Genomic DNA, 14,325 nt, shown 5'->3' with positions numbered 1-14,325 from the left:
CACACTTTCACATAAATAGGTGAAGCTGAGAAAACATAACTGTCAATACACTTGGAACTCTACACATCTGCACGAGCCTGTTTTCTGTGGACACTGGGAGAGCTTGTGCACACCTCATCTGACCTGTCAGCTAGTGCAAGGAGAGAGAAAAGACTCTGTTCTATTGGTACCAACCACAAAGGAAGGAAGAAATGAAAGCTGTCAGGCTTGTGCTGAGAGCTAGTCATCAGTCAGGCCCGGTCCATTTGCACTAAAGCTCCAGCTTACCCTACTGCCAGGGAACCTAGAAGTCCCAGGGTATCTGGGGACCACCCTGGGAAGGGGATTTTATTAAAGTAGATCTTCTCTCCCATGAACACACAGTAAATTGTGGCACTCCTGGCAGCAGCTTCTCCATAAATCCTTCCATGGTACCTGAAGCTATTATAGAAGCAACCCTTTGTCCTCTTGAATCTCTTAGCAATTTTGCCTTTCTTATACTAATAATAACACTAATAGGAACTAATATTCATCAAGAAATGACTATGTGTCAGATTCTGTGCAACATCCTTTCCATGAATTACCTCTACCTTCATAACAAGCATATAAAGTACTTTCTGTTGTTAACATCTTCTTTTAACAGACCAAACTAAAAGCTCAGAAAAACTAAGTAACTGTTCCATGACCACCTACTTAATGTTTGTGGAGTCAGAATTTGACTTCCAGAATCCATGTTATGAGCCCATAGATTATACTGGCTGCCTCTGTTCTTCTAGGAGACAGGACCCATGTCCTGTCCATCTCTACATCCTAAGTCTTCCCTTTCTCCTGCCGCTGCAAAGGTAGAGACTTGCCCAAAATGCAATACATAGTTTTAGAATTAAAGCCCAGAAGTGAATTGGTCTTCAGTTTCACTTCTGGGTGGGAACAGGCTGGCTTGTTATTACTTCCTCATTGAGGGACATGAAAGGGTCATGTAGCAATGTGAACTATTTGGCTATAGAATTGAAAGAAAATAAGTTTTCTCCATATACCTTCAGAATTATAACCAAGTGAAAGCCAAACCGTGGTTGATAGTCAGAGTAACCTAGAAAGTTCCCCTTCTCCCTCACCCTGTTTAATAAAGCAAATCTGTTTTCACTTGGCCACCCCACTGTATATACCCAGAATTCTACCATCTTCCATAAGACAACAGTAGAGAAAGGCCCTTTGATACAAGTGAGCCTTTGAAAGCAGTCAGTATGGGAAAATGTGGTCTGTACAGACAAAAGTTTCAGTCCTAAGAGGATGCCGGCACCCGACACTCTCCCAGAGCAGACCTGAGGACACAGCATTTTCCTTGTCCTGATGTACATCATACTAAGCCAGTTGTCCTTCTGTCTCTTCTGTTTACTGCAGGAAAAATAGGATGACCAGAAGCAGAGAAAGGAGAAGAATAAAATGTGCGTCAAAAAAACGGGCACTGGTGGGAAAAAAAAACATGCTATTTTATGTTTAGGAACACGGTCCAATGTCTGAAACACTGGAAAACAGAGAAAAACGAGCACAATTCAAATTATAGATTCTTTAGCTGCTATTAAGCCAGTTCTAATGGGCTGCACTGGTGTGTGTGTTGGGGTGGGCGACAGAGAGGGGGGAGGTGAAAGCTGAGATAAAGGGAAGAAAAAAATGGGGTCAGTGAGCTTCCAGGCTCTGCAGCAGAGAGGTTTGGCAGCCTTGGCTCCTAAGGAAGCCAGGCCTTGTGATTCATCACAGACCAGATTCCTGCTGACTTCAAAGAGAGATGTTCATGAGGAGAAGATGCCAGCTTTCAGGAGGGAGGAAAGTCTGGCCAAGTAATTGTCATGAACCCTTAAAATGTAGGCTCCTCATCTTGAGATGATATTAAACTCTGGTTAGTGTAGTAGTCATAAGCCTAGCAAAGAATGGGAAAGAGAACATAATGGTCTCAAGCTGAGGCATCCCTCTCTTTCCCTCTCTGTCTCTCTGCTTTTCTATTGTTGATGATGCCATTGTTGTTTATCTTAACATGTCTGCAAACCCTGAGTTTTGGGGAAGGACAGCATGGATGTAATTATTTTGATCTTTCTGTCAAAAATCAGGACAAAGTCTTCCCTGGTGGCGCAGTGGTTGAGAATCTGCCTGCCAATGCAGGGGACATGGGTTCGAGCCTTGGTCTGGGAAGATCCCACATGCTGCGGAGCAACTGGGCCCGTGAGCCACAACTACTGAGCCTGCGTGTCTGGAGCCTGTGCTCCGCAACAAGAGAGGCCGCGATAGTGAGAGGCCCGCGCACCGCGATGAAGAGTGGTCCCCAGTCGCCACAACTAGAGAAAGCCCTCTCACAGAAACGAAGACCCAACACAGCCAAAAATAAACAAATAAATAAATAAAATTAAAAACATAAATAAATAAAATAAAATAAAATACATTTACTTACAAATTAAAAAAAAAAAATCAGGACAAAATTAAAACCTCATTCAATCAGAAGAGGTTAAAGGGGCTTGCCCTTATAATTTGCTAGCCATCTGGTCCTGCATCTACAATCAAATGCCAGGTGACGCCATGCAGAAACCGCAAAAGCCATTTCCAGTGTCTGTGTCCTCATCACACACCTCCTCATACAGTAGGAAGTGCTTGGGAGACTTTGGGGGTAGACCCTGACAATACGGAATAGTAAAAGTTACACTTCCTACTTTTAAGGAGCTTCGAATCTAATTATGGAGATTGACAGACAGAAGCAGCAAAGCAGAGTTGCAAAGTCTGTGGGTTCTGAAGACATCCAGATGGGCCCACAGACTAAAGAGGGCTTATTCCTACTTGAAATTTTATCTTATGTTTCATTTTGTTCACTGCCTCCAATTTCCTCACCTTTATGGTTTAGATGAAAATTGAAGAGCTCAGTTTTAGGCACATGAAGAGTTTGAGGTGACGACTGGAAAATGAGAAGGAACGTAAACCTAAATCAGAGCATGAGGTAGAGATTTGAAAGTCGTCTAGAAAGAGGTGATGGTCAAAGCTTTAGGGCATCTTTGAGAAAGTGAGGGGAACAGAGGGCTGAGGAGAGCATTCATATAAGCAACAGGAGGCCAAGCATAACCAGTGTGAAGACGGCAGGGTAGGGGGAGGACCAGAACAGTGGTGTCTGGTGAACCAAAGGGGATGAGTGTTTCTCAGGCCAGGGGAGGCCAGGGCTGACTATTATAATCACTCTGTAAAATCCATGAAGGCAGGGACCACACTGGTCTGGCTCATTGCTATTCCCAGGGCCTAGTACAGTCCATGCCACAAACTAGATACTCATTGATATTCACTTAATTAAGAAGATTGTTGGGATCCAGACTTCAGCTCAAAGCCTCTGTTCAAAGACAGTACCATACGACCCAGCAATCCCACTACTGTGCATATACCCTGAGAAAACCATAATTCAAAAAGAGTCATGTACCAAAATGTTCATTGCATCTCTATTTACAATAGCCAGGACATGGAAGCAACCTAAGTGTCCATCATCGGATGAACGGATAAAGAAGATGTGGCACATATATACAATGGAATATTACTCAGCCATAAAAAGAAACGAAATTGAGATATTTGTAGTGAGGTGGATGGAGTTAGAGTCTGTCATACAGAGTGAAGTAAGTCAGAAAGAGAAAAACAAATACCATATGCTAACATATATATATGGAATCTAAGAAAAAAAAAAAAAGGTCATGAAGAACCTAGGGGTAAGATGGGAATAAAGACACAGACCTACTAGAGAATGGACTTGAGGATATGGAGAGGGGGAAGGGTAAGCTGTGACAAAGTGAGAGAGTGGCATGGACATATATACACTACCAAATGTAAAATAGATAGCTAGTGGGAAGCAGCCGCACAGCACAGGGAGATCAGCTCGGTGGTTTGTGACCACCTAGAGGGGTGGGATAGGGAGGGTGGGAGGGAGGGAGATGCAAGAGGGAAGAGATATGGGAACATATGTATATGTATAACTGATTCACTTTGTTATAAAGCAGAAACTAACACACCATTGTAAAGCAATTATACTCCAATAAAGATGTTAAAAAAAAAAAAAAACAAAGACAGTAGAAAAGGATGCCCTTCTCTCAAGCAACTTGTTTTGTGATTAGCAATGTGTCTGGTGCCAAATAAAATCAAGTCCATTTATAAGGCAAAGATAAGTAAGAGTGGGGTAGTTCAGTTTCAAGTTGATATGGATTTATCTGAAGTGTAAAGTTTTAAAAGGAGATTATTTTCACAGACTCCAGATATGAAACTCAGTCTCACTCAGTCTTCAAAAGTACTGAGAAGAACCCTCTTGCACTGTTGGTGGGAATATAAATTGGTATAGCCACTATGGAGAACAGTATGGAGGTTCCTTAAAAAACTAAAAATAGAACTACCATATGACCCAGCAATCCCCCTACTGGGCATATACCCTGAGAAAACCATAATTCAAAAAGAGTCATGTACTACAATGTTCATTGCAGCTCTATTTACAATAACCAGGACAAGGAAGCAACCTAAGTGTCCATCAACAGATGAATGGATAAAGATGTGGCACATATATACAATGGAATATTACTCAGCCATAAAAAGAAATGAAATTGAATTACTTGTAGTGAGGTGGATGGACCTAGAGTCTGTCATACAGAGTGAAGTAAGTCAGAAAGAGAAAAACAAATACTGTATGCTAACACATAAATATGGAATCTAAAAAAAAATGGTTCTGATGAACCTAGGGGCAGGACAGGAATAAAGACGCAGACGTAGAGAACGGACTTGAGGACACGGGGAGGGGGAAGGGTAAGCTGGGACGAAGTGAGAGAGTAGCATTGACATATATACGCTACCAAATGTAAAATAGATAGCTAGTGGGAAGCAGCTGCATAGCACAGGGAGATCAGCTCAGTGCTTTGCGACCACCTGGAGGGGTGGGATAAGGAGGGTGGGAGGGAGACGCAAGAGGGAGGGGATATGGGGATATACGTATGCATATAGCTGATTCATTTTGTTATACAGCAGAAATTAACACAACACTGTGAAGCAATTATACTCCAATAAATATGTTAAAAATAGAACTGAGAAAGTTCTACATTTGGAAAGGTCACAATGGGATGAAGCAAAGAGGGAGTGGGGTCAGTTGACAGAGGGGTAAGACTGGTGTTCCAACCCAGCTCTAACAAATACTGGCGTGCGATACTCAGGCAAGTTACTTAAATTCACCACGCCTAAGGTTCTTAACCTGTAAAATGAGGATAATCTTAAATAGTAAGATATTAGGATCAAATGAGATTGTGCATAAAGCACTTTCTAGTGCAGTTAAACTGTTGATAAATGTTAGTAATGTGTCAATCATTGGGCTGAGAGAGGAAATGCTTTTTTTGAAAAAATTGGCCAATGCTTTATCCTTCATCATTGTGGTTTATGAACTTTCGCTATACTGACAACATGAAAAGAAGATAGGAAATTCTATTTTGCATGAGGGCTAGACTAGTATCTAAGGAAAAGAAAGCAAAATGAAGAGATGCAATCCCATGGTGTGGGGAAGCCCCAAGGGAAAGCAAGGGAGGGGCATTTTCCAATTCCATTCAATGTCTACTTTGTTAATAAGGCCACAAAGAGGTAGATGGGCAGAGATGGGAGACATGAGGTCATAGGAAGAGGGAACTGTGAGAGAGGTAAGAAAGGTGAGGTGGGGAATAGGGTAGGAAAAACTTAGGCAAGGTATCTTAGACCCTTTCAGAAAGAGTCCCAGAACCAGATAATATATGTTCTAGTCTGTGCTCTGGTGTATGCAAAGGTTTCCGATTGGCCCTATATTAAAAAAAAAAAAAAAAAGCAAGAGGCAAACTCTCATTCACTAAAAAGGTGGTAGATATCAAGATATTGTGCAAAGAGCATAGGCTTTAGAGTCAGACAGACCTGGGTCCCTTACTTGCCTTGAGAATTTGATCAAGGTACCTGTTTATGTGAATAAGAAAAGAATAAATATATGTATATGTATAACTGAATCACTTTGCTGCACACCTGAAACTAACACAACATTGTAAATTAACTATACTCCAATACAATAAAAGTAAATAAATCAAAATTTTTAAAAAAGTCTTTCCTCGTAGATGTGGGTAGAATTAAATGAGATAACATATGGAAAAGGGTCTGATGCATAGCGAATGCTCAGTTAGCTAGTACGTGCTGGCTCAGGAAGAGGGCAGCACCCTGTTAAATGTAAGAAGCAATTATTTGGCTCATATCCCAGCTCTACAGCTTACTCACTATGTGACAAGTGCAAGATCCTTAACCACTTGGGGCCTCACTTTATTGCACCTGTATGATGGGTATAAGAAAGACCTATCTCTCGGGATTTTTATTAGCATTAAATGACATGATATTTATAAAACCCTTAGAATAGTACCTGGCTCATATTAAATGCTCTAAATGTGTTAGATATTATCATTAAAAGGTAATCAAAAGCTGCACGTGTACTAAGTTTAACATAAAAAAGTTTTTACATGGGAGATCCAACGTGGGGTTTTTGGTTTTGCTTTTTTTTTTTTTTTGAGAAGGGGAACGTAAGACATAAAAGGCAGAGTATGTGGCACCGAACTGTAAGATACATGTCCCCATGACAGAAATAAAGAAGGCAGAGATTCGCTGAGGGGGGAGTTTATGGACATTTATGGTCATATTATTCTGATTGGCTGAGGGGGTCAGCAGGCTTCTTGCCAGTTTTCTTTCTGTTCACGGAAGTAAAAGCTCAGTGTGTTTGAAAAGGAACTCAGTTTCTTTTTTCCCTTCTTTCTCTTGATAGGAAGGATTTATTTACGTAGTCAGGGCAGACTTGTTTCTGCTAAGTGAAAATTTGGCCTAGGGAGCATAAGAATAAGCTAAATGGAAACCGGATAAAAATATGTTTATTATGACATTATTTGGTTTGTTGACTTCCCTACATTCCCTACCTAATACCATAAAAGAAACCCTCAGGGGCTTCCCTGGTGGCGCAGTGGTTGAGAATCTGCCTGCTAATGCAGGGGACACGGGTTCGAGCCCTGGTCTGGGAAGATCCCACATGCCACGGAGCGGCTGGGCCCGTGAGCCACAACTACTGAGCCTGCGCGTCTGGAGCCTGTGCCCCGCAACGGGAGGGGCCGCGATAGTGAAAGGCCCGCGCACCGCGATGAAGAGCGGTCCCCGCACCGCGATGAAGAGTGGCCCCCACTTGCCTCAACTAGAGAAAGCCCTCGCATGAACCGAAGACCCAACACAGCCAAAAATAAAAAATAAAATAAATAAATAAAGTAGCTATAAAAAAGAAAAGTGCTTTAAAAAAAAAAAAAAAAAAAAAGAAACCCTCAAATAATAATACAGCTGGTCAAAATGTTACAAGTGGAGTCAGCTTGTTTGTATCTGTATGAGATCAGACAACTGGACTGATGGCTGGTTTCGGTGAGCTGATTACCTTGCCAACCCAAGGGTCCTCTCCAGCTGTGCCATCTACATCTTGTGGGAGCTTGTGAGAAATGCAGAATCTCATGCTTCTCTTCAGACCTACTGCATCAGAATCTGAATTTTAATAAAATCACCAGGAGATTTATCTCCATATGAAGGTTTGGAAAGCATTGAGTTAGAGTGTGGAGTTATGGCCACACAATCTTAATCATTACAGTCTTCATTTCAATCCAGTTGACATGGACAAGAGCGGGGCGAATTCTTAGAAGGGGCGAATGGATATAAAGACAGCAAAATTTCTTACTTGATAGAATTGATCAGTGCAATAAAGAGTACCCTTAGCTCATGAAGTCTTAGGAAATAAAGCCTGAAATGGAAGAAAATAAAATGATAAAAGTATGACATTAATCAACGGGAAACCATGCGTTCAACAGAACCACAAAACAATCAGGTTCTATACTTGCTTAGAGAGTTTATGTCTTGATCCTAAGGCCATTGATTTAACTTGTTTGAAGAGGGAGTAGATTCGGCATGGACTTCAGAACTTCACCTCGGCTACCTCATAACCATGCGACTTTGGGTAGGTTGCTACAACAAGTTTCTTATCTATGAAATGGGATGGTAACAGGACCTACTTCATGGGGTAGTTATGAGGCTTAGATGAGTTAATAGGAAGGCAAAGAATGCACAAATGTCTGTGTTAAGATTAGTTATTATTAAGCGTTAGACATTACTATTAACATCTGTTTATGTATAGCTGATTCACTTTGTTATACAGCAGAAACTAACACACCATTGTAAAGCAATTATACTCCAATAAAGATGTTAAAAAAATCTAATTAATATTATTGGATATTATTATGAATAATACCTTAGTTTTGTTGGATTTCACATTCCTTTCTCCTTAAACAATTCTCCCCAGCATATTTTCATGGTTTAAATAAAAATAAGTTTGAAGAAAAATTTTAAAGCCCCTTGGATGACTTGGAAATTCCAAGATTTCAAAGCCAGGTGAGTGGGCGATGCCTGCTTTGTATCTTTGCTCAGTCTCAGCCTCTCCAAACACAGCAGACTCATACCTACTACAACACTTGGGAGAGTCTTCTAGAGAACCATCCTTCCTAGAAGGTGGTGTGTATTTGGGAGGAGAGGATGCTTAGAAATTTAAAACAATTTTAAATCATATATCCATGACACCCTCCCTTTTTGGGCATTTCTCATGATGGGTTTGAACAACTTTATAATAATCACTCAGGCACATCACAAAGCAAGTTATTAAGATCTTTGTTCTTTGTCAACACCCATTTGGTGGACTTGAACCAGCAAATGAACCACAGACATAGCACAAACTGGGCATGCAATTTGCATTTAGTTCTTCAGGAAACCTTTGGACCTGTCTAAATGGTCAAGTCACATATGAAGAGAGAGACCTGATCAGAGCCAACAATAGATGATCATGAGAACGAGGAGCCTGAGCCAATGATTTCTTTTTATTTCTTTTCCAAAAAGTTTAAAATATACTGTTTCCTCTGTGGAGAAGCCAGGATGAGGGGCTGCAGGCAATGTTTACGCTCTCTAACCTGGTGAAGAAGGAAAAGCAGTACACATAAATAAAAGGGCACCAATGTTGGTAACTTTGGGCCAAGGCCATATAAGTTGTTACCTATGAAAAGGTGCTGGTGATCCGTGTAGTCTTGAGAGGACATTTGCACACTGCAAAAATTAAAATAATATTACAAAATACAAGACCAACTCCCAGACAAATCATTATCACTGAAAGCGCTTAGGTTTGCCAGGTGAGAAAATTGAGGCTGAACGAGGTTAAATATTATGCAAAGCTTCTCACAGCTAGTGAAGTAACTGAACTAGGATTTAAATCCACGGGTCTATCCTCCTCACTCTTCTGTATTAGTTGACTAAGGCCATCTTCTGCAGAAAACTATCTACTTCTTCCTTCTCTCCAGGTGCTCTGTACTCTAAATTAGCCTCCTGTTCCCCTGTCATCTCTCCTCTAATACCTTACTCTGCATTTTCTCTCTAGCTTTACAGGACTTGCTGTAACCCTCCCCTCTTCCCCATCCATCATCTCCCTTGACCTGTCACTCAGCCTGTTCTAACAGGGAAAGGTTTGTGCCCTGGTGGAGGGTTGCCCCCAATCACACTTCTCCAGCACTAGATGGGGCTTAACAGGCAATGACTGTCCCTAACCCCATGCTGCTCTGACATCTCTTGCTGTTGACATTACCTAGAGATGGGCCTGAGGCCCAGGTTTGCTGGTCTTTTCTCTGGCGGTCATTTTGGAGGCAGAGAGGAAGGCTAAAGCAGAGACTTTCACGTCTTAGGTCAACCTTTCCAGAAGTGTAGTGGTACCCTTACCACGGGTGGTTTGGGAAACATTTTTAGTGGTATGCAGGCAAATATTTTGTTTCAATGGTTGTGTATTTATTTTTATAGATACCTTCTATCTTTGGTAAGGAATGCTGATTTTCCATTTATAGTTACAAAGTAATGCTTTGTTTTTAAAAATAAATTACTTAGGAAACAAAGCAAGTTGACTTAAAAATATATATTAGTTAAATGAAAGTACAAGTAGACCACAGATATGGCAAAATGTAGACTGAGGTTTAAGAAATATAGCCTTAAAATAAGCCTTGGGGCTTCCCTGGTGGCACAGTGGTTGAGAATCTGCCTGCCAATGCAGGGGACACGGGTTCGAGCCCTGGTCTGGGAAGATCTCACATGCCTCGGAGCAACTGGGCCCGTGAGCCACAACTACTGAGCCTGCACGTCTGGAGCCTGTGCTCCACAAGAGAGGCCGCGATAGTGAGAGGCCCGCGCACCGCGATGAAGAGTGGCCCCCGCTTGCCACAACTAGAGAAAGCCCTCGCCCAGAAACGAAGACCCAACACAGCCAAAAATAAATAAATAAATTTATATAAAAAAAAATAATAATAAGCCTTAAATCTCATCTGCCTCAGATTAGCACTTCTTGAAAAGTGGTCCCTACCTTTTCGTGTGTCGGTTCTGAACACCTTGGGTGGGCCCACTTTTCGTGCGTGGATTCACAGAAAATCTGTGCTTTCAGGGCACTCAGGGGAAGAGTGCCCAACTGGATTACAAAATCAGGCCCTACAGAAAGCTGTTTTCTCCACCTACTTGCTGCTCAGGGTGCTCTCTGCGTCCTAGCCACTACAGTCTAAATGCTCTCTAATCCATTGTCTTTTTCAAGTTCTTGCTCAAGAGGTAGGTTAATATACCAGTGTTCACGGTGGAAGACGTTGGGAGATTGAGTAACTTGCTCCACATCCCAGGGGCCAAGCTTTCCAGCTTCTGTCAGCCAGGCTCCAAGCACTTTTCCTTGGAGAAAAAGGAAAAGTACCTTTCCTGTACCTTTGGGACCATGAACACACTCATATAGGAAATAATACAGGAAAGTGGTTGTAAGCTACTAAACTTGTCTTTCTTTCTACCTGAACTGTGACCCCAATTCGCAACCTGTCCTGTGACGGCACCTCATTTAGGAAGAGCAGTGCCAAAGTAGTAAGTAGTATTTATTGAGTGTGCTAAGTGCTTTGTATACATCATTTCTTTAACCCTGAGAGAAATAAGATGTTCTTTGGGAGATGAAAATGTCTCTATGATCAGGTTCACAGATTACATATCCAAATCAAAACATGCCCTCTTCTTTCTTCCATTTCCCAAGAACTCAAATATATTTCTATTCATGGGTGGAAACAGTATTCAATTTTATTCATCACTTGGCTGATGTGGTATCTGGTGCCCTCTAGCTATAGAAAAATTCTTTGGTAGAAGTGATGTCCCTAGATCTTCGGCCATCTCTACAGGCTTGTTTAGGCCTTTATCCTTACTTGAGCCTGAAACTGCAACAGTCCATTTGTAACAACTAATTTTGATAACAGAGAATTTCTTACACTGATTATAAGCTCTGATGACATAGTAGTTAAGATTCTTTTAGCTGTAAGAATCTGGCTTAAGCAAACACTGAGAATGTACTGAGCCAGGTAACTGTGGGTAGTCTAGGTTTTGATTTCAGGACTAAATCAATCCAGGACTCAGGCGACACTGCTAGGCTCAGCCTCTCAGTGTGGTTTTCTCTCAGCGTGGGTTGACTGTCTTCAGCTCTGGGAGGAACGACCTCACCAGTTCCGCACTTCAAATATCCCCACTTCAAATGCAGTGGAGAAAAAAAAAAAGAGTTTGTGTCCCACTGTTTCCAGGAAAGCTCACAACAGAATGTGATATGCTGGTTGCCTTAACCAAGTGGGATTCCCTGTCCTCCTCTCCCCTCACTACACACACACACAGGCCCTGGGATTGGTGTCAATGCCACTGTGATGGTTAATCCTATGTTGACACATAGGATTATGTGTCACTTTGACTAGGCCACAGTACCCAAACAGTTGGTACTATCTGAGGTGTTTCTAGGTGTATTTCTTGAATGGGATTAATATTTAAATCAATAGACTTTGAGTAAAGCAGTTGCCCTCCATAGTGTGGGTAGGCCTCATCCAATCAATTGAAGGCCTTAAGAAAAGGACTGACCTCTCTTGAGAGAAAGGGAATTCTGCCAGCAGATGGCCTTTGGATGAGAACTGCAATTCTTGCCTGGGTTTCCAGCCTGCCCTGCACATTTTGGACTTGCCAGCCTACATAATCACATAAAACAATGCCTTACGTCTTTCTCTCTATATATACATAGGTCTATCTATCTATCTATAGGTAGATAGATAGATAGATAGATAGATAGATCTAGCTATATAGATCTTGATATCTGTCTATATATATCCTATTGGGTTTTTCTAGAGAATTCTGACTAATACAACCACCCACATCAAATAGCTAAGAAGAGGGAAGAGGAACAAAGGCAACTTAGAGATGCTATTACCAGGAAGAAGGGGGAAAGATGTAGGGTAAACAATCATGAATGTGCACTGCAAGTGGGGATTATTAAAATCAATTTGTTGCTATTTAGTAAGAGCAATTTTTTTGACAACAATTTTTAAAACATTTGTGGAGAAGAAATAAAAGTAGTCTTGGTGGTGAAAAGGTATTGGAGGTTTTCTTGCTCCCAGCTTTTTAAAATAGACAGATGTGTGTTTAAATGTTATTCAGAATGAAATGTTCAATGGTAAGGATATCTTTAGAGTAGAAGAACAGGCTTTAACTCATATGGTGTGGTTTCAGTAAAATCAGGACGGTTGTCCAAATTATCTCCCACATCTGGTAGAGTGCCGGAAATTCTGTTACTAAAATTGTATTTCTTTGCCCTTGAAGGCTTGGAGGCCCGTAGGAATGCATTGTTAAATAAAAATAACCCTTAGAGATGTCTGAACTGTTTCTCCCAGAGCACCAGCGTTCCTAAGGTGGTCATTCAGAAGGTGTCCTTCAAACGACTCCATAAAGAAGACAAAGAAGGCTGGGGAACAGTATATATCATAGCCCCCTCCTAGACAGTCACAGTGTATATTAGCATATTGAAGGCTCTGAGAAGTCTTGGATTAAGAGACCTGTTTAAATTAACCCAGAATTTTCTAAAATCATTTGATCATGAAACACATTTCTCCCCCACAAAGCATCTGTAACTATTTCATTGAACTTGAGGGTAATTGGGTGGAGGGGGGCGGAGCGGGTTAGAAAGAGCAGGGCCTCAGGAACAAGAATACCTAAGTTTAATTCCTGGATCTGCTATTTATTAACTAACCAAATTGCCAATGTTGCTTAAACTTTTTTGGCTACAATTCTTTATTTATAAAGTAAGTTTAATAATCACCTACCTCACTGGGTTAAAATGGTAAATATTAAGTAAGGAAGAACCATTTGTAAAAGTTGCTGGCTCATGATTCACTCTCATGAGATGCTGATTTTGTCAACTGTTCTGTCTGTCTCTCTCTCTTTCTCTCGCTCCTCCTTCCCTTCCTCCCTCCTTTCTTCCCTTCCTTCCTTTTATGATTTTTTTAAAATTTCAATAAACTTTTAAATTTCAGAACAGTTTTAGGTTTACAGAAAAGTTGCAAAGATAATACACAGTCTCTCCACATCCCACACACACACCCCCAACTTCCTGGCTCCAGCCCCCCACCATTCACTTCTTTTTGTGTCTGTTTTGGGCTGGGAACTGTAGGAACGGGCCTGGCCAGCCAGGGTCTTCTTCACAGCACTATCAATCTGCAGGGAGATGAAGCAGAGACAGGTAAATCCATACCTACAAGACTGGGGTCATGAGGGCAGTGCAAAACACCAGGTGAGTGAAAGCATTTAGGAGGGTGACCTCACCCAGACTTGGGAGCCCAGAAAGGCTACCAGAAGAAAATGTCCACAGAGAGGGAGCCTGATGGATGAGGAATGAGCCAGGCAAAGGGAGGGAAAGGAGAGTGTTCCTAATGGGATACAGCCAACTGGGAAGGAAGAAGAGCACCAGAGTGAGGGTGGAAAGCTTCGTGAAGGACGCCAAGGAAATACCGCTTCACTGGTGCCCAGCCTAGGAACTACTTTCAGAGTCATGTTCGTGAATGATGTCATTATACAAACTTTCTTCTGTAAAATTCTTGCAGAACTGGCTAAACAGACAGACCAACTTTTCCAAAACAATAGTGACTTCGAGCTGTTAACCAAAGCACTAAAGTACTGCTTTTTTTTTTTTTTTTTTAAAGAAAATTGGCCAGGAAATAATGAGTAACAAAGGAGGGGAAGTAATTGTGAACTTCTAACACAGCTGGAGCTGTGTGATTTGTCTTGGGAGTTAGCTTTGTACTCCTCTTGAAAAATAAAAGGTAAGGGGTCCGCCCTCTTCGGAATCCCCAGAGCACAATATCTGAAACTCTTCGTTCGGTAACTCTCACTACATACACTAGTCCGGGGACTCCTGTGAGCCTCTCAGGT

At 41.6% G+C, this 14,325-nt stretch overlaps 1 protein-coding gene across 1 annotated transcript in view; it reads right to left on the bottom strand.

Moving 5' to 3' along the window:
• The window catches only part of ACTA2 (actin alpha 2, smooth muscle), a 49,533-nt gene that overhangs the window by 33,884 nt on the left and 1,324 nt on the right, over positions 1–14,325 (bottom strand). The window lies entirely within an intron of this gene.

This window comes from Balaenoptera musculus, chromosome 16, assembly GCF_009873245.2.
Source record: "Balaenoptera musculus isolate JJ_BM4_2016_0621 chromosome 16, mBalMus1.pri.v3, whole genome shotgun sequence".
Taxonomy (NCBI): Eukaryota; Metazoa; Chordata; class Mammalia; order Artiodactyla; family Balaenopteridae; genus Balaenoptera; species Balaenoptera musculus.
The sequence above is the reverse complement of the archived record's forward strand: the minus strand, read 5'-3'. Positions and strand labels throughout refer to the sequence as shown.